The sequence below is a fragment of the Narcine bancroftii genome, chromosome 6 (genome assembly GCF_036971445.1).
Source record: "Narcine bancroftii isolate sNarBan1 chromosome 6, sNarBan1.hap1, whole genome shotgun sequence".
NCBI lineage: Eukaryota > Metazoa > Chordata > Chondrichthyes > Torpediniformes > Narcinidae > Narcine > Narcine bancroftii.
In genome coordinates, this window is record NC_091474.1 from 162,800,619 (window position 1) to 162,825,806 (window position 25,188).

General features: G+C 44.7%; 1 long non-coding RNA gene across 1 annotated transcript in view; it reads left to right on the forward strand.

The window, feature by feature from the left end:
• Nucleotides 1-22,708, forward strand: part of LOC138736667 (uncharacterized) — a 65,440-nt gene extending 42,732 nt beyond the window's left edge. The window contains exon 3 of the long non-coding RNA XR_011340484.1: nucleotides 18,349-22,708. This is a non-coding gene — a long non-coding RNA (uncharacterized lncRNA). The remainder of the gene's footprint in view (nucleotides 1-18,348) is intronic.
• The last annotated feature ends 2,480 nt before the right edge of the window (nucleotides 22,709-25,188 follow it).

The window sequence follows — 25,188 nt, forward strand, 5'->3', positions numbered from 1 at the left end:
GACTGGTTCAAATGTTTTTGAACCCATCATGAGTGAGCCTGGGATCAGCGCAAAAGCCGTGAAACAGCCTGAATTCTGGGTTCAGGAGCTGGAGACCTGGTTTGGCCATATGGAGGATCAGTTTCACCTCCAGATTTCGTCCAACATGACCAAATTCTACCATGTGGTCGCTGCCCTGGACCAGGCCACCACCAGATGCATGCTGCACCTCGTTCAGCACCCATCCGCTGAAGACAAATATGAGACCATCAAGTCCGGATCCCTCGGACTTTCCAGACACCAGCGTGCTGCTCGGATGCTGCACATCGACGCTCTGGGGAACAGGTCCCCGATGGAGCTGATGGACGAGATGCTCGCGCTCATGGGTGAGCACACCAACTGCCCACTCTTCGAGCACATTTTCCTCAACTATATGCCCAGGGACATCCAGCCACTGCTGGTCCAGGAGAGCTTCACCGACCTGAGGAAGGTTGCCCAGAAGGCCCAAGAGCTATGGCTCGCATGATTCCTGGAGGGCTCAGCGGTCCAGCAGGTCACGAGGCATGGGCACGACCATGCCGAGCCCACCCCTAACGCTGCAGTAGAGCATCTGGCCCTTGCAGGGGCCCGCAAGAGCATAACCAAGACCATAGCATCCACTCCAGGCCTCTGCTTCTACCACCAGAGCTGGGGAGCCAAGGCTCAGAAGATTCGTCAGCCCTGCTCTTTCCAGGGAAACGATCAGGCTGGCCCCTGTCAATGGCTGCGGCGGCTGGCCAAGGACACAGCCTCCTCAACCTGTGAGATTCAGTCAGCGGCTGGCAGTTCCTCGTTGACACTGGAGCCCAGATCAGCGTCATCCCGGCCGCAGCCGTTGAGTCCAGGAACTGACCTCGTGGACCTTCCCTCCTTGTGGCCAATGCAACAGAAATCCGGACGTATGGAGACAAGTCAGTCCACTTCCAGATCGGCCAACAGAATTTCGCGTGGAGGTTCACCATCTCGTTCCTCCCGACTGGCATCCTGGGTGCAAACTTCCTCCTCGCACATGGGCTTCTGGTGAACATTCAAGGTAGACACCTGGTGGACGCCCGTACCTTCCAGGACATTCGCCTCCCGCTCAGAGCAACTGCAGATAGACATGATCAGCATGCCCAGCGACAAGTTCCAGCGAATTCTGGACGAGTTCCCGACACTCCTCAAGCAACAGTTCTCCGCTGCCTTGCCGCGCCATGGGGTGTTCCACCACATCCCCACCCAGGGCCCGCCGATTCACGCCAAGGCATGCCGGCTCCCGTCTGACAAGCTCCAGGTGGCGAAGGAGGAGTTTTCATACCTATTGGAACTGGGGATCATTCAGTGGTCCGACAGCCCATGGGCCTCGCTTCTCCACCTGGTCCCGAAAACCTCTGGTGGCTGGCATCTCTGTGAAGAATATCAACGGCTCAATGAGGCAACAGTTCCTGACTGTTACCCCATCCCTCATATTCAAGATTTTAAGGCCAACCTGCACGGTGTGAGGGTTTTCTCCAAGGTTGACCTGGTGTGCGGATATCACCAGATCCCAGTGCACCCTGAGGACATACCCAAGACGTCCATCATCATCCCCTTTGGCTTGTTCGAATTCCTGCGCATGCCATCCGGGCTTAAGAACACCCCTCAGACCTTTCAGCACCTCATGGACTCTGTGGGCACGGACTTGGATTTTGTCTTTATTTATTTGGACAACATCCTTGTCGTCAGCAAGGACCAGGTGAAACACAAGGCCCACCTACATGCCCTTTTCTCCGGCTGGCCGATTTTGGCCTTACCATCAACCCAGCCAAGTGCCAGTTCGGGAAAGAGTCCATGCAGTTCCTGGGCCATACTATCACGGCCGAAGGAACCACTCCCGCCGCTGTGAAGGTCGCCACTATCAGGGAGTTCCCACGCCCGGACAGCCTCAAGGGGCTGCAGGAGTTCATGGGTATGGTCAACTTTTACAACTGCTTCATCCTGGGAGCTGCGCACATCATGCAGCCGCTATTCGCCCTCATCGCAACCAAGCACAAAATGCTCACTTGGAACCCAGAAGCCTGCACCACATTTGAGACCACCAAGGACGCCCTCGCGAACCCCACCATGCTCATCCACCTGCACACCAACCTGCATATGGCACTTTCTGTCGATGCCTTTGCCATAGCCACCTGCTCCACCTGCCAGAACGCAAGTATAGTGCCTTCGACCGCGAGTTACTGAGCATGTACCTGGCGGTGCAGCATTTCTACTATTTTTTAGAGGGGAGCACTTTTACCATCTTCACCGACCACAAACCCCTCATCCAGGTGCTCGCAATGGCAAAGGATCCTTGGTCGGCCCACCAGCAGCATCACCTCTCCTTCGTGTCGGAGTTTACCACCGACATTCGGCACAAAGCAGGGAAGGACAATGTGGTTGCTAATGCACTCTCGTGACTGGCCATATGCGCACTGACGTCCAGCCTCGATTTCGACCAGTTCGTCTGGGACCAGAAATCTGATGAGAAGATGAGAGCCTTCAAGACCGCCATCACGGGCCTACGGTTCTGAGACCTCCTGTCTCCGAGCGGCGAAGGCACCATCCTGTGCGATATTTCCTTGGGCACTCCACGGCCAATGGTTCCCCAACAGTGGCGCAGGCAGGTCTTCCATCACATCCACGACCTTTCACATCCATCCACAGGTCCACAATCTGGATGGTGGCAGAACGGTTCATATGGCATGGGCTGCGGAAGCAGATCGCAGGCTGGGCCAGAACATGCACCGATTACCAGATGTCCAAGGTGCACAGGCACACCATGGCACCCGTACAGGAGTTTGAGCACGTCCAGGAACGGTTCAGCCACATTCACGTGGACATCATCGGCCCTTACCCATCTCCCGGGGCAACCGTTACCTGTTTACAATGGTGGACCGCACCACTCGCTGGCCTGAGGCGATCCCAATGCCAGACGCCTCCACTGACTCCTGCTCCCGAGTACTGTTGCATGGTTGGGTCGCCTGGTTCGGTGTCCCGGGTCACCTCGCCAGCAAGTCCTCAAAGATTGTCTTAAAGACTCGGGTGGTTCACAAATGTTCTCTGGAGATGAAAACATGCTTCCCTACCTGGCCTCATCTATTTGTGACTTATTCCTACACCAACATCATTCACTCTAAAGACACTTGGAAGTCACTCAATTTTAAATGCAAGAAGAGGTGGGACCAATTGAACCAAGATGAAATATTCTTTGATGTGTTAAACATACTCTACGAAATGACCTGAAGTATTATTCAGTGATATAAATTTTACATTGTAAATTTGGCAAATATATTTTGTTCAACATCAAACTGCTGAATCATGGGTTAATTGGGATTCATTGCCATTCCCAATAATTCCATCAGCATTTTTAAAATTAACTGGTCAGTCTTTTATCTAGGGTGGCGGTGTCGAGCTTCAGAGACTGAGTTTCAAGCATGCAAAGGGAATGTGCCTTAAACGAGAATCTGCAAACTAATGTCCTCTGACAATCTGGCTATATTGTGCCGAACCCTTCAATAAAAAAATGAAAAGTTCTCAATATATTGGAGTCCACTGCCAAATGAAGACAAAGGTTTTCCATGCAATTCCTAATCACTGTAAGTGACCCAGTGCAGACTTTGGCACCTAAAGGAAAAGGCAAAACCTGAAGCCTGATACAGGATGCATGGTTTATCAGGCAGCAATGACCCAGCCTCCTGTATGCTTGGACAACCTACTATTAACTCCAAAGAGCTGGACAGATCATCAAAGCCGACTCCATGAAATTCTCAAATCCAAGACAAGCAAACCAACAAGTGTATCCTTCCTCTTCCAGGTCAAAGCAGAAACTGCTCGAAACTCCATCATGGAGATTCCACCAGGTGGGCAGAGGAAATGACTCCAGGGAAGTCTTCTTGGAAATCTGGAGCATCCTCATAACTCATGGAAATCCCTGAGTGGAGAAGGGCCATTCAATATTCAAACTACAAATACATTTGCTGGGAGCACACAGAAGTCAAGCATTAAATGGTGGAAGGAGCACACCTTCTTTGGCTTGGCTTCACGGACGAAGATTTATGGAGGGGTATGTCCACGTCTGCTGCAGGCTCGTTGGTGACTGAAAAGTCCGATGCGGGACAGGCAGGCATGGTTGCAGCAGTTGCAAGAGAAAATTGGTTGGTTTGGGTTGGGTTTTGGGTTTTTCCTCCTTTGTCTTTTGTCAGTGAGGTGGGCTCTGCGGTCTTCTTCAAAGGAGGTTGGAGCCCGCCGAACTGTGAGGTGCCAAGATGCACGGTTGGAGGTGATATCAGCCCACTGGCAGTGGTCAATGTGGCAGGCACCAAGAGATTTCTTTAAGCAGTCCTTGTACCTCTTCTTTGGTGCATCTCTGTTTCGGTGGCCAATGGAGAGTTTGCCATAGAACACGATCTTGGGAAGGCGATGGTCCTCCATTCTGGAGACGTGACCCACCCAGCGCAATTGGGTCTTCAGCAGCATGGATTCGATGCTTGCGGACTCTGCCAGCTCGAGTACTTCGATGTTGATGATGAAGTCATTCCAATGAATAATGAGGATTGAGCGGAGACAGCACTAATGGAAGCGTTCTAGGAGACGTAGGTGATGCCGGTAGAGGACCCATAATTCGGAGCCGAACAGGAGCATGGGTATGACAACAGCTCTGTACACGCTGATCTTTGTGTGTTTCTTCAGTTGGTTGTTTTTCCAGACTCTTTTGTGTAGTCTTCCAAAGGCGCTATTTGCCTTGGCGAGTCTATTGTCTATCTCTTTGTCGATCCTTGCACCTCACAAATTTAAGACCCACCTGACCAATTGTGGCAGGTTCTGCGGTTCCCACGTCAGCCATCTCAGAACCCAAACTGTAGGATCATCATCCTCTATCCAGGAGCATAGGCAGGTTTTAACGTTAAGGGGAGCGAGCACATAAAAAAGGCACCACGACCTCTAGTCCCTGAAGGCATGCACACGTTTTGCAACCAGCGCACAAAGGAAATTAATGTGTGCAAATCTACGACGCATATCAAATAATTATTAGTTCATTATACATTTTTATTTTGAATTTAACATCAAAACACAAGGACCTTAAGGAAGATACAGTTTCAAAGGAAGTACATAATTGTTAATTGTATTTAAATCATAATTAAAATTGGCCTATTGCACACTGGAGCTTTTGACACCCTGACTCCATACCCTCCCCTCGGCCTACTGCACACCAAGCATCCCCCTCATCTCTCCCACTGCCAGACCAAGAATGGATGCATAAGTCACAAGCATTAATTTGTTAACCTCCTCACTCCAGTGTTGGGCTGAGTTTCCCACTCGCATCCATATTATCCCACCCCCAACATCCCCCCCAACCCCCAGCCAACAGACGCACACACTGTCAGGGTTTTAGTCAGTGGATGTAGGGTTGATTGCACAGAGAGCCGTCCTGCCTTTGCCTGTGAGCTCAGGCGATGGATGCAGGCATCAAGCGACTAGAGGACAGTGCCACTAAACTGACCCTTGGGCTGGGCGGTGATGATGCTTCAGTTTAGGTTTTGGACACTTGCACACTCGAAATAAAATTACTGGGCAATTACAAACATTGTGATTTCATTCTTTCACATTTCAATCAGTCAGTGGCAATGCAACTCGAGCAATTTGTCTTTGTGTTCCCCTAAAATTAATCAAAGCAAGGGCTCTATCTGGACTCATGCTACTTCAAGTTTTTGTTAATGAATTGAAAATTTTTTGTCTATTATTATCTAAGTGTTTTATCCATGTTTAATTGCAGGTGTTTTAATATTGGGAAAAAGTTGATACAATTTCATATCATTTATACATTTGTAAGAATTCCTTTCATTTGCACACAGCGCAGAAAATAACTGGATAAGTGTCCCGTGGCACAACAAGACGCTGGTCAGTCAGATCCTTTTCCTCCATCCACAGGCATGTCTAGGGTATGGCAGCCAGGGCATGTGCCCTGGACACCACTTGAAGGGGTGTCACTGTCCTCATCTTGCCTGCCCAACATAAAATTCCCGAGCCGAGCCCAACGCTGATCCTTGCCTTTCGCCTCATGCTTGTTGCCCACTATCCCGACCACTGATCCTGCCCATGCTGCGGCACTGCCCAAGTAAGCCCAACATCTAACTTCCAAGCCCGATGTGACGCCTGCCCACCTCACTGATCATAGCCTAGGCCATCCATTGCACCCCACCCCCATCTAACTCCTGACATGGCAACTGAGGAGGCACAGCATTAGTTTGAATTGTTTACCAGGTTTCAGTGCAGTCCAAAAATACCAGCTGTTTGCATTGTCAATGAAGACTTGACCTCATCTCCTAATAGGTGACAGACAGTTCAGGGCACAATAAAAACCATCAGGAAATGTAGAGCTTTGTTGGCAGTGAGGTTAAACTTGGTAGTTCTATTTTTTTCAACAACTGCTTTCATAACAACGTACTGGTGCAAGGGGACCCAGAAAGTGCCCAAACTGCAGCAAAGGCACAAAATTAAACTGCATCAACATTAATGGGCAGCAGAATGGCCAATGGCTCCTGTTCCAACCTGGTCCATTACAGCTGGAATTCAGGGGATGACGGGTTTTTCTTTTGCTATTTCCACATGCGAACTTGGTATTCTTGTAAAGAAAACATTAATGGTATCAGAAAGTGTCTTTTATCGTGTTTCTTTGTTGAGCAAGCATTGGCCAGGTTCCAAGACAATTACCTCATGAACCAGCTCACGGCTTTATTTCCACCCAAAAATAAGGTGCACACAAAGCCAGAGAAACACCTTTCCACTATTTATACGCAGCTGTCCTCTTTGATTGGGGTATTTTGTGCCCTGTTTGTCTTGGACGTTTGGTAAGCAATCACAGAAATTTACAGTGGAGCTAGCAAAGTAGGGGCTTGTGATCAACCTTTGATGCTAGATGTCACACCTTGATCAAGTCCCCTTCTGATGTCCAAACTGTACCAAGTCATGGAGAATTGGTGATTTAAAAACAGTAGCCTTTAATCTTTGCACTTGACTCCTTGATTCAGTGAAACAGATGATTTCTGTTGTAATTGTTAAATGCTGTTTCATTATTTCCTTATAATTGATTTATTCAATTAATCTTGCCTTCCTCAACATTTTTGTTGAATAAGGTACATCTGATTTGTGTTTAAAGCAAGGGATGGTTGCCGGGTGAAGGGTAGAAGTAAGTAAGTTTTAACAGGGGGGCTGCAATTTCCGTGCTTGCCATAGGCACTATTTTCCCAAGATTCGCCTCTGCCTCTACCCCATTATATCAACCCAGTTGCTGCAGTGATATGATGCTAAATGCCAACATGCAGCAAGGGGCTCGCTCTTGATTGAGATCACTGGCAATTAACCTTGCACCGTGTTGAGGAGGAGACGCTGAAAGCCAGTGTGAATGAGTCAAGTGCTCTTGGGTTCTGTCCAAATCACAAATATGTGAAACAAAGATATTCAACCACCTCCAAAAATGTACTTTCTTCTTCCCAGAATCAACAGCGGTCTTCTTCTCATTTGCGATAGCTGGTTAAAACATTGTGTGACTCTTTGTTCTATTTACAATGCGGGTCATCAATGGAGAAAATAAATTTGTGCAATAGGCCTTTGGTGAATGTGGTGTGCGGATGATATTTAGGATGTTCAAAAGCTGAGGAATCCCACAAAATTAAACTTTCTTTTCACGTTGCGTGAGGTCTTTCAGCACTAATTATAACATGCTATTTAAACTTTTTGTCAAATGAGATCTATCATTTTCTTTACTTTTATTGAGTCTGTAACAGGTCAACCAATAATATTATAGAACATACAATTTTACAGCAGAGTTAGGCAGACTGCGCTCATCATGAGGACTATCGGCAGCTCCGTCGCTGCTGTGGCTCTGCTCTCCAGCATTGGAGTGTGGCACATTGGCTTCGCCTGTCCCCCCCAACCTCCCCAGCAGCTGCCTGCACAGGCCAGCCACCTCACAGCATCCACTCGGCTCCACTGAGTCTGACCGCAGGTGCTTGCGTCAAGAGGTTCACGAACAAAGGTCTGGAAGATCACATCTTCTGCCGCAACCCTGATGGGGGGGGGGGGGCTTTGTCAGGAACCAGTGAGAAAGGATAAACTGGGCTTATTGCAGACAGTGGCATAGCTGGGGGGGGGGGGGGAGGTGTGCAGGGGAGCACATTTTTTGGTGACATTGGAGCGGGGCGGGGTGTGGTGGCATTAGGGCGGGGTTGGAGGGAAGGTCCCACTTCTGAAAAATGTGCTCAGGGTCAGCAGTTGCTCCCTCTGCACTCCCCACCCCCTCCCCCATCTACGCCTCTACCTCTATCCCAAGTGATATGGGAATATGGATGTTGCTGTCTATTTATGTTCAACAATACCTGTTTTGTCTCCACATTCTGCTGTGAACTTCTGTAATCCAAACATTCGAAGAACCAGAGCGTTTTTTAACAGTTCAAAACATTTTCTTGTGAACATGGAGGAGGGAGCCTGTGCATCTGGTCATACACTTGGTACTTTATTGAATGTTTGTTCTTTATCGCATGGTGGAGTTATTTTGCAATGCTGCGCTATTTTCAGGGAGTTTTGCCCACTGCTCACAAATATCAAGGACCCAAGAGTTAATTTTGCATGATTTTACAAAATTCATGTACATTTCACAACAATGTATCCATCTTTTGTTCTCATGTGCTCAGGTTTCTCATCCCCAAAGCAATTCGAGAATTACTTTGCTGTGTATATGTCCATTTGTTGCTTGCAAAGGCAATTTGTACTGGAGTGAGAATTTCTCACAGGCAATAGGGAATGTGTTCATGCCATTCTGCAATGCCTGCACCTTGGGGAAAAAAATGACATTTCTGCACATTGTAGCTGGATTCCCCAGTGAGTTGCAAAGAAAAGGGGAACTGATTGGTCCTCAAAATACAAGTGATCCCCTACTTACGATGGTCTGACTTATGATTTTTTGATGTTACAACGGTTCGAATCAGTACTTTCAATTTCAAATTCCAATCTGTTCCTGCACTTGCGATATGTGGTTTACTAGTCCCTCGCGATGCTGACTCAACTACGCTTGCAGTCTCTGCAGTGATCACGCAAACAAGTGAAATCGATGACCCTGTCACTTTAGCATTCCCACCATCCAGCAATTAATTTTAGTTCGATGTTTCAAATAGTCTTCATGTCCAGTGTGCTTTCAGCTGTGTACATTAATGGTTTTTATCTGTGTGGAATAAAGTTACTTAAAATTTAATTATAAAAAATGGAAGGTGCGCTATTCTTTATTGACTTATGGTGGGTTTGCCAGAACGTAACCCAATCAAAAGTTGAGAAGGACCTGAATACAAATCCAGGACCCTCAGATATCAGAGATTGCCTACTTTCCACACATCCAAAAATCTTACCCAGTAAGTTTTCTCTTTCTGTTCCTGTCTTTTGCATTCTCTCTATCATTTAGCACAATTCAACATTAAATTTATTTAATTTTCATTTAAAACTTATTGTTTAAAGATTAAACTTGCATGTTTTTATTTTCCTGCAAAGTTTGAACCATTCGTTGCAGAAGATCCCTGACTACTCAAGATCAGCTCCAGTAATCATTTCCCAGCCAATCAAGACTGTGAACTTGAAGTAACTTGGATGATGATTGAATATGATCTGAGATTGCTATCAATGATTTAATTAATTTATTGACAACTCCTGAAAGCAGATACTTTGGAACATTTGCCTGAAGCAATACACATCAAAGTCTCAAACTTGCAGGGAGTTGTATGCCATGAAACTGTATTTGATTAATATGGATGAAGATGAAGCTCTTACCTAATATTTCCCTGTTATTTTTGCAAATTATTCATTCGACAGTTCTCCAAAAACTGCAAACGAAGTACATTTTTATGTGCATAGAATGTTTTACAGATGTTAAGTTTTAAGATGCCTATAAATTACATCAGAATCAGGATTTATTGTCATGAACAAGTCATGAAATTTGGTGTTTTGTGGCAGCGTCATAGTCCAAACATTCATATTATAATCATCTTAAAATACTACTATATGAAAAAATAATAGTACACAAAAAGTAAGGCAGCATCTTTGGTTCATTGATTATTCAGGAATCTGATGGCAGCAGGGAAGAAGCTGTCCTTGTGCTGCTATCTTTAGGCTCCTGTACCTTTTTTCCAATGTTAGCAGAGTGAAGAGGGCATGGCCTGGGTGGTGAGGGTCTTTCAGGATAGAGGCTGATTTTTTAGATACTATCTCAGGTAGATCTCCTCGATGGAGTGAAGTCTGGTGCCTGTTATGTTGCAGATCAAGTTAACAACACTTTGGAGTTTTTTCTGAGAGTTGGCGCCTCCAAATCAGTCAGTGATGCAACCAGCCAGAATGCTCTCCACAGTACAACTGTAGAAGTTTACGAGAGTCTTCGGTGAAATACCAAATCTCCTCAGACACCTCACCTTACTAGCGAGTCCTTTTTGTGATTGCATCAACAAGGAGGCTCCAGGACAGATCCTCGGAGATTTTGACACCCAAGAATTTGAAGTTCTTGACCCTCTCCACTACTGAGCCTTCCATAAGGAGTGGGTCGTGTTCCCCTGACTTCCCCTTGAAGTCCACAATCATCTCCTTGGTTTTGCTGACATTGAGCACAAGGTTGTTGCTGTTACATCGTTCAACACGTTGGTCTATCTCCCTCCTGTACACTTCCTCATTGACGTTTGTGATTCAGCCAACAACTGTGGTGTCATCAGCAAACTTGTAGATAGCACTGGAAATGTGCCTGACCACACAGTCATGGGTGTATAATGAGTAGAGCATTGGGCTAAGCACGGATCAATGCTTGAACAGAGAAATTAATCATTGTGCCTATGAGGTTTCTATCTAAAATCAAAATAAAGGTTTACTCAACATAACAAGCAATAGAAGCTGATTAATATTATGGGTGATGAGGTGGGTGGAGAGTTATGGAGATAATTTTGTTTCAAACTGGGTCATGCTCTGAAGAAGTCAGCATTACCAAATCAAAAGAAATAGACAAGCTCACAAAAATGTGTTTTGAAAACCCAATCCACAATACCCTTGATAATAATATTATGAGTATGGTTTTGTCCAAAACAGTAATCAAATTGTGCACATAATAAAATGCTGAACTCAAAATATATTAACAAGTGATTATCTTTCTTTTCTTTGGCTTGGCTTCGCGGACGAAGATTTATGGAGGGGGTAAATGTCCATGTCAGCTGGAGGCTCGTTTGTGGCTGACAAGTCCGATGCGGGACAGGCAGACACGGTTGCAGCGGTTGCAGGGGAAAATTGGTTGGTTGGGGTTGGGTGTTGGGTTTTTCCTCCTTTGTTTTTTGTCAGTGAGGTGGGCTCTGCGGTCTTCTTCAAAGGAGGTTGCTGCCCACCGAACTGTGAGGCGCCAAGATGTACGGTTTGAGGCGATATCAGCCCACTGGCGGTGGTCAGTGTGGCAGGCACCAAGAGATTTCCTTACGCAGTCCTTGTACCTTTTCTTTGGTGCACCTCTGTCACGGTGGCCAGTGGAGAGCTCGCCATATAACATGATCTTGGGAAGGCGATGGTCCTCCATTCTGGAGACGTGACCCACCCAGCGCAGCTGGATCTTCAGCAGCGTGGACTCGATGCTGTCGGCCTCTGCCATCTCGAGTACTTCGATGTTAGGGATGAAGTCGCTCCAATGAATGTTGAGGATGGAGCGGAGACAAAGCTGGTGGAAGCATTCTAGGAGCTGTAGGTGATGCCGGTAGAGGACCCATGATTCGGAGCCGAACAGGAGTGTGGGTATGACAACGGCTCTGTATACGCTTATCTTTGTGAGGTTTTTCAGTTGGTTGTTTTTCCAGACTCTTTTGTGTAGTCTTCTAAAGGCGCTATTTCCCTTGGTGAGTCTGTTGTCTATCTCGTTGTCGATCCTTGCATCTGATGAAATGGTGCAACCGAGATAGGTAAACTGGTTGACCGTTTTGAGTTTTGTGTGCCTGATGGAGATGTGGGGGGGCTGGTAGTCATGGTGGGGAGCTGGCTGATGGAGGACCTCAGTTTTCTTCAGGCTGACTTCCAGGCCAAACATTTTGGCAGTTTCTGCAAAACATGACATCAAGCGCTGAAGAGCTGGCTCTGAATGGGCAACTAAAGGGGCATCGTCTGCAAAGAGCAGTTCACGGACAAGTTTCTCTTGTGTCTTGGTGTGAGCTTGCAGGCACCTCAGATTGAAGAGACTGCCATCCGTGCGGTACCGGATGTAAACAGCGTCTTCATTGTTGAGGTCTTTCATGGCTTGGTTCAGCATCATGCTAAAGAAGATTGAAAAGAGGGTTGGTGCGAGAACGCAACCTTGCTTCACACCATTGTTAATGGAGAAGGGTTCAGAGAGCTCATTGCTGTATCTGATCCGACCTTGTTGGTTTTCGTGCAGTTGGATAACCATGTTGAGGAACTTTTGGGGACATCCATGGCGCTCTAGTATTTGCCAAAGCCCTTTCCTGCTCACGGTGTCAAAGGCTTTGGTGAGGTCCACAAAGGTGATGTAGAGTCCTTTGTTTTGTTCTCTGCACTTTTCTTGGAGCTGTCTGAGGGCAAAGACCATGTCAGTAGTTCCTCTGTTTGCGTGAAAGCCGCACTGTGATTCTGGGAGAATATTCTCAGTGACACTAGGTATTAATCTATTCAGGAGAATCCTAGTGAAGATTTTGCCTGCAATGGAGAGCAGCGTGATTCCCCTGTAGTTTGAGCAGTCTGATTTCTCGCCTTTGTTTTTGTACAGGGTGATGATGATGGCATCACGAAGGTCCTGAGGCAGTTTTCCTTGGTCCCAAGAAAGCTTGAAAAACTCATGCAGTTTGACATGCAGAGTTTTGCCGCCAGCCTTCCAGACCTCTGGGGGGATTCCATTCATACCTGCTGCTTTGCCACTTTTCAGTTGTTCAATTGCCTTATATGTCTCATCCCGGGTGAGGACCTCATCCAGCTCTAGCCTTAGGGGCTGTTGAGAGAGCTGGAGCAGGGCGGAATCTTGGACTGAGCGGTTGGCACTGAAAAGAGATTGGAAGTGTTCTGACCATTGGTTGAGGATGGAGATCTTGTCGCTGAGGAAGACTTTGCCGTCTGAGCTGCGCAGCGGGCTTTGGACTTGGGGTGAGGGGCCATACACAGCCCCTCGTAAAAATCCCTGAAGTCGCTAATGTCCGCGCTGAGCTGGGTTCGCTTGGCAAGGCTAGTCCACCACTCATTTTGGATCTCCCGGAGTTTGCGCTGAAGATGGCTGCATGCGCGACAGAAGGCTTGTTTCTTCTCTGGCTAGGACGGCTTTGTAAGGTGAGCCTGGTGGGCAGCTCGCTTCTTTGCCAGCAGCTCCTGGATTTCCTGGCTGTTATCGTCGAACCAGTCCTTGTTTTTCCTGGAGGAGAAGCCCAGTACCTCTTCAGTGGATTGCAGTATGGTAGTCTTCAGCTGATCCCAGAGGGTTTCAGGGGACGAGTCCGTGAGGCTGATTGCATCGTCGAGCTTTGCTTTGAGGTTTGCCTGGAAGTTTCCTCTCACTTCGTCTGACTGCAGGTTTCCAACATTGAACCTCTTTCTGGGGGCTTTACTGTTCCTGGGCTTTGGCTTGAAGTGAAGGTTGAGCTTGCAGCGAACCAGCCGGTGGTCAGTGTGGCATTCCGCGCTGGGCATGACCCTGGTGTGAAGCACATCTCGTTTGTCTCTTTCTCGCACCAGGAGGTAGTCCAGGAGGAGCCAGTGTTTGGATCGGGGATGCATCCAAGTAGTCTTCAGGCTGTCCCTCTGCTGAAAAAGGGTGTTTGTAATGACAAGCCGCTGTTCTGCGCAGAGCTCCAACAGGAGGCGCCCGTTGTCGTTGCACTTGCCGACACCATGCTTGCCCAGGATTCCTGGCCAGGTTTCTGAGTCTTTGCCGACTCGAGCGTTGAAGTCGCCAAGGATGACAACCTTGTCAGCTGTAGGGGTGCGTTGAATGAGGTTGCGCAAGTCAGTGTAGAACTTGTCCTTTTCTGTTGGTTCCACCTGGAGGGTTGGAGCATAGACACTGATGAGGGTGATGCGACGTTTGTTTTGAAGGGGGAGTTGCATGGACATGATCCGGTCCCAGTGGCCTGTCGGGAGGTTTTCGAGTTTGGAGGCAATGGAGTTCTTGACCATGAAGCCTACACCAGATAGGCGTCGTTCATCCAAAGGCTTGCCAGACCAGTAGAGTGTGTAGCCCGCGCCGCGTTCTTGGAGGCTGCCTACATCTGCAAGGCGGACTTCACTGAGAGCGGCTATGTCGATGTCAAGTCTGAGGAGTTCATGTGCAATGAGGACAGACTGACGTTCAGGTCGGTGGCTGTCAGCCTTGTCTAGCATGGTTCTGATGTTCCAGCATGCTAGCTTGAGTTTGTGAGCATCTTTTGAGGGGCAGGACGTGGAGGGGGAGGACGTGGAGGGGGTGGACGTGGACCTGTCCTCGGGCCTGCGCAAAGGAGCTTTTAGGTGGAGTGCAGTGCGCGCAGTACTGGCCCCACCCTTTACACCCATGGTTCGCGTGCCATGGCCAAGCAAGCTGGGATGTGGCAGCGAGGTCCTTGGGTCGTAGGTTTTATATGGGAGTGGCCTTCTCCTATGCAGGTTTCTTACCCAGGCTGGAGGGGTATACCTTTAGCTAAAGCAGCCATTCTCAACAGGGGCCATTGAGCAACCCTGGGGGGGCCACAGCACATTTAAGGGGGGGGGGGGCTATGGTGTGAAATCAGTAGGAGAAAAATAAGGAAGAACCCAACTAAACTTGACTGCTTCACAGGGAAGGAGGCCTATAAACGTTGAGCAGTGGTGTAGCCAAAAAAAAGGTTGAGAATGGCTGATCTAAATTAAGGGTGTTCTAGTTACATTCAGAACATCATAATTCCCTCACTTGCATTCATTAACTAGCTCCAACACAGAAAAGGAAATTCACCATTTGATACATGTTAGTTGCCATCATTCTCATTGCTCCCTTTTATATTTCCCTTTTCCTGTGCACAATCTCAACTTATCCATATCTACCCTTTAATTCTCCTGCCACCCACCTACATTCAGGAGAAATTCAGTGTCTAGTTCACCCACTGGCATACCTTTGGGATATGTATGGAAATCAGTGCATTTGTAGTTACGAAAATACATCAAGCTATCATGAAGGAATAAAAAGCAAGATGTCTGGATTTCAATTGTTCAATCAGGCAGACATGGCATGGATTCAGGAAGAGTGGGTCTTGTTAGAATGGATTTTTACCTTTCTTCTATTTAGAAGGGGTGTAACTATATCTGCGTACCTATATGTAGCAGATAAGGCTGCCATACTGTAATGAATGTGTCATATTGTCTTCTTAAATGGTACATGTCTTTGTCCAGGGGAATACATCTCTATATCTCCGTATTTCATTATGTCATGTTTAGTTGGGAGTCGGACTTCCATGTGACTGCTATAACATTTCCTGGCTACCGCCAAGGTGACTGAATTTGGTATCTGCACAGTTTAAATCATACATCCATGTTTCCCAGAGGTACAATCAGATCCTGTGGAAAATCCACCTTTGTAATTTTTTTCAGAATGTTCCCCAGGTCCTCCCAGGGGGATCTCAAAAGATTTGTACACAGCCAGGTTGAGTGGATAAAGGTTAAAATCTCCACACTGCACCTAAAGCACATTTCTGAAATTTCTGGTTTAGATTTATGTTGTTTTTGTGGTATGATCTACAGCTGATACAGGAAATAATACTGCACCAACCTTTACCTGGCATTAATAACTGCTGTCATGCTGTACCGACACTAGTCTAACCAGCACCGCTCGTGGATTGTTGTGCCCAAGTCCGATTCTCACTATTCCCTCGACCTGTGTAAGCCCAGCTTCGGGCCCTCAATTTGAAATAGGAGATAGATAATCGAAATAAACTTATGTGTATTCCCCTTTTGAATTACAATCTCCATGGCATTACACATGGGCAGGAACATAGTCAGTCTCAAATGATCCCTTAAGAAAGATCTTAGCTGGAGATAGCAGAATAAAGTTTTATTTGCGGAATCACACTTATCCTTCAACTGTTAGAATGACACGAACTGCCCTTGCTCATAACAACCCTCAATATACCTGGTCCCCTCTGGCACCAGATGTCCAGGATTTTATTATCCAGAGTCATGGATATTAATTTATTTTGGGTCAAGATCACTTTAGGAGATATCCCCACCTTTATTCCAATACATTGGTTATTTTTTGCCATATCTGAATTACATGTTTTAATATGGGATTATCTGTTTTCTTTGATATCATTGTTGTGTCTCATTTGTATATGAACTCTCCTGCTATCTTTTCTCCTATCATGTGTAACCCAAGGAAGGAATACCACCTCCCTCAAAGATTGAGGCAACAAACCTTCACTGGGCCACCAAATAAAACATAACCAATTTCAGGCCTCCCAATTTATAGTCCCAAGTCAATTTTTCCATGGATATTCTAGCCACTTTACCATTCCATAGGAACTTTCTGATACATCCACTGAGTATCTTAAAGAAGCCCTGGGACAATGGAATGGGCAAGGACTGAAATAGATATTGCAGTCACCTTCATTCTAACACAGTTAACTCTGCCCACCAAAGTTATGGGCAGAGTTGTCCATCTATCTAAATCCTTCTCACTCTTCTGGAGCAAAAGGAGATAATAGTTTATATAAATTACTTAAATTTTTATCTACTTTTATGCCCAAATATTTTCTGCCCTCCTGCAGCCGTTTAAACTGGCTCCCTTGTTGATACTGTCTGTAATCCCCCTTTGTCAAGGGCATGATTTCACTTTTATCTAGATTTATCTTGTACCGAGAGATCTTGCCATCACCTTCCAGTGTGGTCCCCAGCCTGGCCAACGATTTCCCCCCAGGTTGGTCAAATATACTAGCAGATCATCTGCAAATAAATTGATTTTGTCATCCTTCTTGCCCACCTTGAACTCCTTTGTTTCTGGATCATGTCAGATGGTTTCTGCTAGCAGTTTGGTTTAATAGCTAGTATAAACAATACAGGGGACAGTAGGTAACCCTGCTACTGCATCTACCCAGCAGGGTCACTGGAGATATTTGCCCGTTTATAATAATTTTTAGCTTGGGGATTATGTTAGAGTATTTTTACCCAATTAATAAATGGTTGTCCCAATCCAAATTTCTCCAATACTTTGTAAAGAAAGTCACACTCCAGTCTGTCAAAGGTTTTTACTCAGTACCTGTATTTGACATTTGAGGCAGTGGGAACATTTATTAAAATATTCTCTGTTAACTTCATTTATATCGACTGCTGAATATTTCCAGCAGTTTTTTTGTCTTTTATTTGCAAAACTTGCACAATTTTCCTGGGGTAAAAGTAAAAACACAATGCTGGAGAAACTCAGCCAGTCACACAGCATGCTTTATATAGCAAATATAAAGATACATAACAATGTTTTGGCTTAAACCCTTCATCAAGGTATGAGTCAAATGTAGGCAGGTGTCTGTATAGAATAGTTGGGAAGAGAGACAAGGGGAGGAGTTCAGGCAAGAGGTAATAGATGAGGGAGCGAGGGAACATGAGAAACAGGGGCAGGTGAATAGCTGTGAATGGAGAGAAGGGGGTTGAGAGCAGGAGGAAAGGAGACAGAGGAATAGGGCAGAGATGGAGAACGGGGAGTGGTCTAGCAGAAACTGGAGAAGTCGATGTTAATGCCATCTGGTTGGAGAGTTCCCAGAGGGAAAATTAAATGTTGCTTCTTCATTTTACAGGTTGTCCTGATTTGGCAGTGCGTGAGGCCATGTTGGCGCAAGAATTGGGTGCAGAATTGAAATGGCTGGCCACTAAAGATCCCTGTAATTAATGCAAACTGAGCGAGGGAGCTCAGTGAAATCGCAGTCTACGACCAGGCTCTCCAAAGCAGGGAATACCTCAATGGGAGAATCAGATGCAGTAGATGACTCCCACAGTTTCACAAGTGAAGGAGCCAAGGGGGCGATAAATAGGAAGGGATGAGTGGACGAGGGAGTCACGGAGGGAGGGGTCTCTACAGAAGGCAGAGAGGAGAAGATGTGTCTGGTGGTGGGATCAAGTTGGAGGTGACAGAAATTGTGAAGGATCATATACTGGTTGCTGAATATTTTCCTGTGGATCTGAATTCACATAACTATTGAAAATGAATAACTATGACAGATTTACTTCCTTAGAGAATGTAAATAACTTAGATGTGTTTTATAGATATTACTTGACACTTTTTCCATGATTTACAGATTTCTTGAATTTCTAATGTGGATTTATTTGTTATTCTACACCCAACAGTTTCTTGCTCATGGAGGGAACATCCTTGACAAGCCGATTGACTTCCACAGCTATTTCTTCCCAAGAAGCACGATCAATTACACAAAGACTGAAGGCTTTTATTTACAAGAGATGGACAGCATCCCTGTGTCGGTCACTCACACTGTCCCACACTCGAACTGCGGGAAGACTTGTAGCATGACAGGCTTTATGGGGAAGAAAGGGGGAAGAGTCAAGAGCCAGCCAGTGGGAGCAGGGTCAACCAGGAAAGGTCATGACATTTACCTATGGCAAATATATACAACAGTGGTTTTACCAGACTCCGGTAATACATCTTGTGAGGACTCCGCTTAAGCCTCCCAGTTCTTCCAGCTGTGCTGTATTCATTTCAAAGCAAGACTTTCCATAGAGGTGCCTCTGAGATGTCTTCCTTCGACCAAAATACTGGTGTTGACTTATGAGGAGTCTGATGGGACAGCAGCAGGCAGAAATAATGGGTCTGCAAGGGCAGTTCTGTGTGAATTTTGGGTAGAAGATGGAAGCAGGTGGAGTTGGAGCATGATTAGGTTAGAGGTGGTGGCAGAGAGATTTCCTGAAGTGATGAGGTCCATGATTTCTGGGATACAACTCATGGGGTCTTGGTGTTTGGGTAAATATGAGGTGTGGGAGAGCCAAAGTCTGGGCTCTGAAATGTAGTATGCTTGACCACATCTGTGTTTCTGCTCTGCAGTTTTTGATGGCAAAGTGGGAGTAGAACATGTTGGGGACCTGAAGTTTAAGTGGGTGAGCAATTACACCCACTTTACAACTGAAATCAGGCAGCATTTCCTCACACACAAGGAATTACAAATGTTGTGGCTATTACAGAGACATGGCTAATGCAAAGACAGTATTGAATGATGCAGGTACAGGGGGTTTAGATGTTTTAAAAGGATAGGCTGGGAGGGGGAAAGGATTGGAGCATTATGACTCAAGGATCGTATCGCAGCTGCAGAAAGGGAGGAAAGTAAATTGTGGAGGGATTCAACAGTATGTGAATTCAGAAATGGGGGAAGCGATCACTGCATTGGGAGTATCTATGGCCCCCAACTAACCCTCAGGAGACTGATGAGCAGGTAAGTAGGCAGATTTTGGAATGGTGCAGAAATAACAGGGTGGATGTTGTGGGAGACTTCAACTTCCCAAATATTGACGTAAAACTCCTAACTGCAAGAGGGATAGATAGGGCAGAATTTGTCATGTATGTCCAAGAAGGATTCCTGACAGAGTATGTGGAGCAACCAACTAGAGGCGAGGCCTTACTGGATTGAGAATTGGGTAACGAACCTGGTCAGGTGATTGACCTTTTGGCTGAGGAGCAATTTGGTGAAAGTGACCACAATACCTGACCTTTAGCATCACTATGGAGAAGAATAGGAGTAGACAAAATGGTAAAGTGTTTAAATGGGGAAGCACTAATTATGATGGGATTAGACAGGAACTAAGGAAAGTAAATTGGGAAAAGCACAGTAGTAATGTGCAGGATATTTAGGGACCACTTACGAGAGGTTCTGGATACACTTGTACCCACTGCTACGGGTTTGATAAAGGAACTGTAGATGACAAAAGAGATTAGACCGCTAGTTAAGAGGAAGAAGGGCACAAACAGGAGGCAAATGTCTGAAAGGCTCATGAGAATGATGTGGTAGCCAGGAAGGAAATTAAGAAAGGATTTTGGGTGGTTAAAAGTAGGCACAAGAAGGCCTTTGCAAGTAGGATTAAGGAAAACCTAAATACATTCAATGCACGTGAAGAAGTAAAGGCAGGGCCACTTCAGGATGGAGTCAGAAGAAGTATGGGAAGTCCAAAATGAATACTTTGCTTCAATAATCACCAGAGAGTGGAATCTTGTCAATGTGAGGTCAGCACAGGACAAGTTTATGTGCTGTATCTTCTTAAAGACATTAGGATTGATAGGTCCCCAGGACCAGATGAGAGATACCTCAGGTTACTTCAGGAAGCAAGTGAAAAGATTACTAGGGCACTGGCAATGACCTTTGCATCCTCCCTTGCCACAGGGAAGGTACTGGAGGATTAGAGAATAGCAAAAGTGGTCCCTTGTTTAAAATAAATGTACTGGGAGAACCCTGGGAATTATAGACCAATGAATTCTACATCAATGGTTGGCAAGCTATTGGAGAAGATTCTTAGAGGCAGGATTTCTGAGCATTTAGATAATAGGATAGTCAGCACGGCTTTATGAGGGGTAGGCCATGCCTCACAAGTCTAATTGAGTTTTTTTAGGAAGTAACAAAAGAAATAGATGAGGGTGGGGCTTGAGATGTGGTAAATATGGATTTTAGTTGGACATTTGACAAAGTCCACCATGGTTAACTCATTCAAATAGTCATGGTGCATGGGAAGCATGTAACTTGGCTTTGTGGATTCAGAATTGGTTTGCCTGCAGAGATCAGAGGGTCTTAGTAGATAGAATGTATTCTGCCTGGAGGTCAGTGACTAATTGAGATCTGCAGGGATCTGTTCTGGGACCCCTGCTCTTTGCAATTTTTAACAATGACCTTGTCAAAGAAGTAGAGAGATGGATCAGTAAGTCTGCGATTACACAAAGATTGTTGTGGAAGATCATCATAGATTACCACAGGATGCAGAGTTGGGCAGAGAAGTAGCAGGTGGAGTATAATGCAGTAAACGTGAAGTGATTTATTTTGGAAGATCAAATGAAGGCTGAGTACATAGTTCATTTCTTAATAGTGTGGGGATCTTGGGGTCCAAATCCATAGATCCCTCAATGTAGCCACGCAGATTGATAGGGTAGTTAAATAAGACTGATGCTATGCTGGCCTTCATTAGTTGGGGGATTGAGGTCAAGACTTGTGAGGTAATGTTGCAGCTCTATAAAACTCTGATTAGATAACATTTGGAATATTGTGTTCAGTTCTGGTCACTTCTTTACAGGAAGGATATGTCCTTCTGGAGAGTGCAGAGGAGATTTACAGGTATGTTGCCTGGATTTGAAAACATGTCATATGAGACAAGGTTAGCAGAGTTAGGGCTTTTCTCTTTGGAGCAAAGAAGCATTAGAGGAGAGTTATTAGAGAGGTATCGATAAGGGTGATCAGTCAACATCTTTTTCCCAAGGTGAGAGTAGCAAACACCAGAGGTCTTCTGTACAAAGTGAGGGGAAGAAAGTTTAGGGGAGACGTCAGGGATAATTTTTTTTTCACACAGAGAATAGTAGGTGCCTGGAATGGTGGTGGTGGAGGCTGTAATAAAAGGAATATTTAAATCAGGCACATGGATGCAGGAATAAAAGAAGGTTATGGATATGAAGGAGGGAGGGTTTAGATTGTTAAGTAAGTTTATATGGGTTGACACCACATTGAAGGCCGAAGGGCCTGTACTGTGCTTTTATATTCCATGTTCCAAAAAAAAAAGGCATAATGCCTTTACGGTGCCAGTGATGAGGACAGGACCTGGGTTAGAATCCCACACTGTTTATCAGGAGTTTGTACGTTCTCCCTGTGTCTGCATGAGTTTCCTCCCACCCTTCAAATAATGTACCAAGATGTAGGTTAATGGGGTGTAAATTGGGTGGTATGGACTTGTAGGGCTGAATTGGCCTGTTACAGTACTATATATCTCAATTAAAAATAAATGTAAATGTGGAACTCTTATCTCCCAGAAGGCCACAGATGATGAATTGGTTAGTATTCTCAAAACTGAAAAGAACAATTTTTTTGTGATGGGATTAAGAGTTGTGGGATGAGAGTTCATGGTTGGAGTTGAGGAAGAAATCTTTCTTTGATGATGGATTTGTGAAATATTCTTGATTGGCCAGCAACTGTTCCTGTGAGAAAAATGTACACTTCTGACCATTGTGTAAAGCTCATTTTATTGGCTTGGCCATTGTTAAAGACTTGCCCTGCTTTTTTTTTTATTCCAATGGGGTTCCAGAGAAGTAAGATATGAAGTGTTACATAGCTCATTGAAATGAACCTGTGATGTCCTTTTGCCCATTTCTGAGTCCAAGAAAGTGAGGAACATACACTCATTCTAACACACAGCAGACTGTTCCTATCTTGAGCAAAGCATTCAAGAGTGAAAAGCAACTTCATCATGGCATTGACCAGTAGGAGAGAGAACAAGAACGACACTGCCTGTCTCAACACTTTACAGAATTTTAAAAAAAGATTAAACTTCAGTTGATTGAAACTTTTCTGGTAAGTGTATTCTTTTCCCAACAAACTCATATTACAACTCATAGCTTTCCAATGGTTCAAATATTTTGTTAGAACAAGCCGAAACTAGCCCACCCTTCCTTCCGATTTCTCGTGCAACACTGTAAATTCCTGTACCTCAGTTTTGTATAATTATTATATCAAAAAATGTGTTCTCTGTCATCAAAGAAAAAAATTGTTGGAATTTTGGAACCATTTACATTTCTCCTTACCTTTCCTATTGCCACCTATACCAAAATGAAGATGGTGACCCTCTCTGACTGACAACTAACTAGAGGAAATGAATTTCCTTTCAATTCAATAAAATTGTTGATAATTTTAGAAACTTCCATTAAATTTCCAATATTCCTTCTCTGCTCCAGTGGAAATGGTCTTGCAATTTCAGCTATCAACCTGTGAATCTGTACCTGATCACTGATATTTCTTTGGGGATAAGCATCTTTTTCCTTGTTAATCATTCCCAGATGATTGATTTTTACAAAACAATGACTATTTTTCCCACTCCCATACTCTGTTTGTTTATAAATTATATCAAGTTCATAATTATTTTAAATATTCTTATTTATACATGGATCATGGATTTAATTTTGTCCACACTGACTTTTCACAATAGCACAATAAAGCCACAGGATGTGGAATTTTTTTGCTACATTTGTCTTGATGGAAATAGCTTGCAGGCTAATGTCAGAAAGTATTTCTCGATGTCACAGAATGGTGATGTGATGGTACTAATAGGAGTTTCAGTTCTGAAGACTGCTCAGTGCAGAAAGATTGCAACAATTTTAACGAAGATGCCAATCAGGAAAACTGTGACCCTGGTCGTTTACTCTTCTGACCTCAAATTTACCACTTTCTTCAGAACTAAATTCAGCCAGCTTCTGGTCTCTGCTGATTTACATTTAGATCTGCTGGAACAATTGTGTTAACCAAGCTATTTCCTCCTTCAATCAGAATCTGCAAATTATAACGCGAGAGTGTGATGCACAAGATTTCACTTTGGAACACAAAAAGTTCTTAATTATTTGCATTGCTTCCAAGAAGATATTAAGATATAAACTGATTTAAAAAAAAACACATGGGGTCTTTTTCACTTTTGGCAACAAGGTACATAACCCATTTGATTCTCATTTCCATTCCAGTCAACAGAACGTAATTTTCAAACCTTCAACAGGTGACCGAGTCTAAATGCATTTCGGATATCTAAATGGCCCGCATACAGGAATTATACATCAAGATTTCAGCCATGGGTCTGCATTCCTCAGACTGAAAAAGAAAAATTGAAGGTGGTGCCATTAATACACATGATGAGCTGCACAGCAACAGGTCACTCAGCTCAAAAGCAAATTGGACTGCTCAGTAGCCCCAACCTTGTCCTCATACCTAGTTGGAAAGACCAAAGGGGTGTGATTTCTGCACATTGGGAAAGCCGGGGGTGATCAATGATAGTCAGCATGGTTTTGTGTAGAGAAAAATCCTGCTTCACTAATTCATATGAGTTTTTTGAAGAGGCAACTAAGGAGATTGATCATGTCTATCTCGAGTTTTGTAAGGCAATTTAGAAAGGTAGTACAGTCTTGTATGGTAGGCTGGTCCAGAGGGTTAAGACACATGGGATCCAAGGAATACTGGCTAATTGGATCCAAAATTGACTTGTGATAGGAGGCAAAGGGTAGTGGTGGAAGGACATTTTTCTGATTGGAAGTTTGTGACAGTGGTGTACCATTGTGGGAGACCAGATGGGTACACTCGCAACAAATGAGAAGACCCTGTATTCATCATGTTGCAATATGACCAGTTACTTCCATCAATAGCATGGTGTCAAAAGCTGGTCAAAGATCGCGAAAGCATCAATGGGATCAAATGTTAGTTTTAAAATACTTTTTCAATTAGATCTTAAATACCAGACGACATTCAGAGAACAAATTAGTTATCGATAGATGTATTTGGTGCTTTTATTCCAAAGATGTTAAATTTAATATTTTTATCATTATTTAATGAGAGAAATTCAGAGTGAATATTTATTACACTGTTGGAAGATTTCCTTTTGAAAAATGTTACTAAGATTCCAACTCTACAAATTTTTAAAAAAAGTTATTTTTGTTTGCATGATCACATTAATAAAGTAAAATCACAGTACCCAGCACATACGGGGTTAATAGATGTTGGCTAAGTATATTTGCCGGTTGTTTGAGATTGCGTGTTGCATGATTGGCGGTCTAACCGCTGGGGGCACCAATTTTAAACTTTCATATTTTTTATCAATTTATTTTATGCTTTTTTTTTGCCTTTGGCTGCTGGTTGCTTGAATTCCTGATAACAGGGATTTTGTTGTATATCAATCTGCGCACTCAGTTTACAAAAAAGAAAAATGTAATTTTAACCACCTATCTAATGATTTGATCTTGCCAGGTGAGAATGTCAGTGTTACAAGGTGAATGGTGAGATCAGGCACAATTCACATATAAAACACCTTAGCTGGAAATGTGCACTGTGTTATTGTGTATATGAGCATGTATTGATGACTCTGTGAATATTTAAACAACATTTTCATTCACAAGAATAAGTGCAGAAGCAAGCAATAGAAAACTGGCCTGTAATTTCACACCATGACATTTCTTTGTTT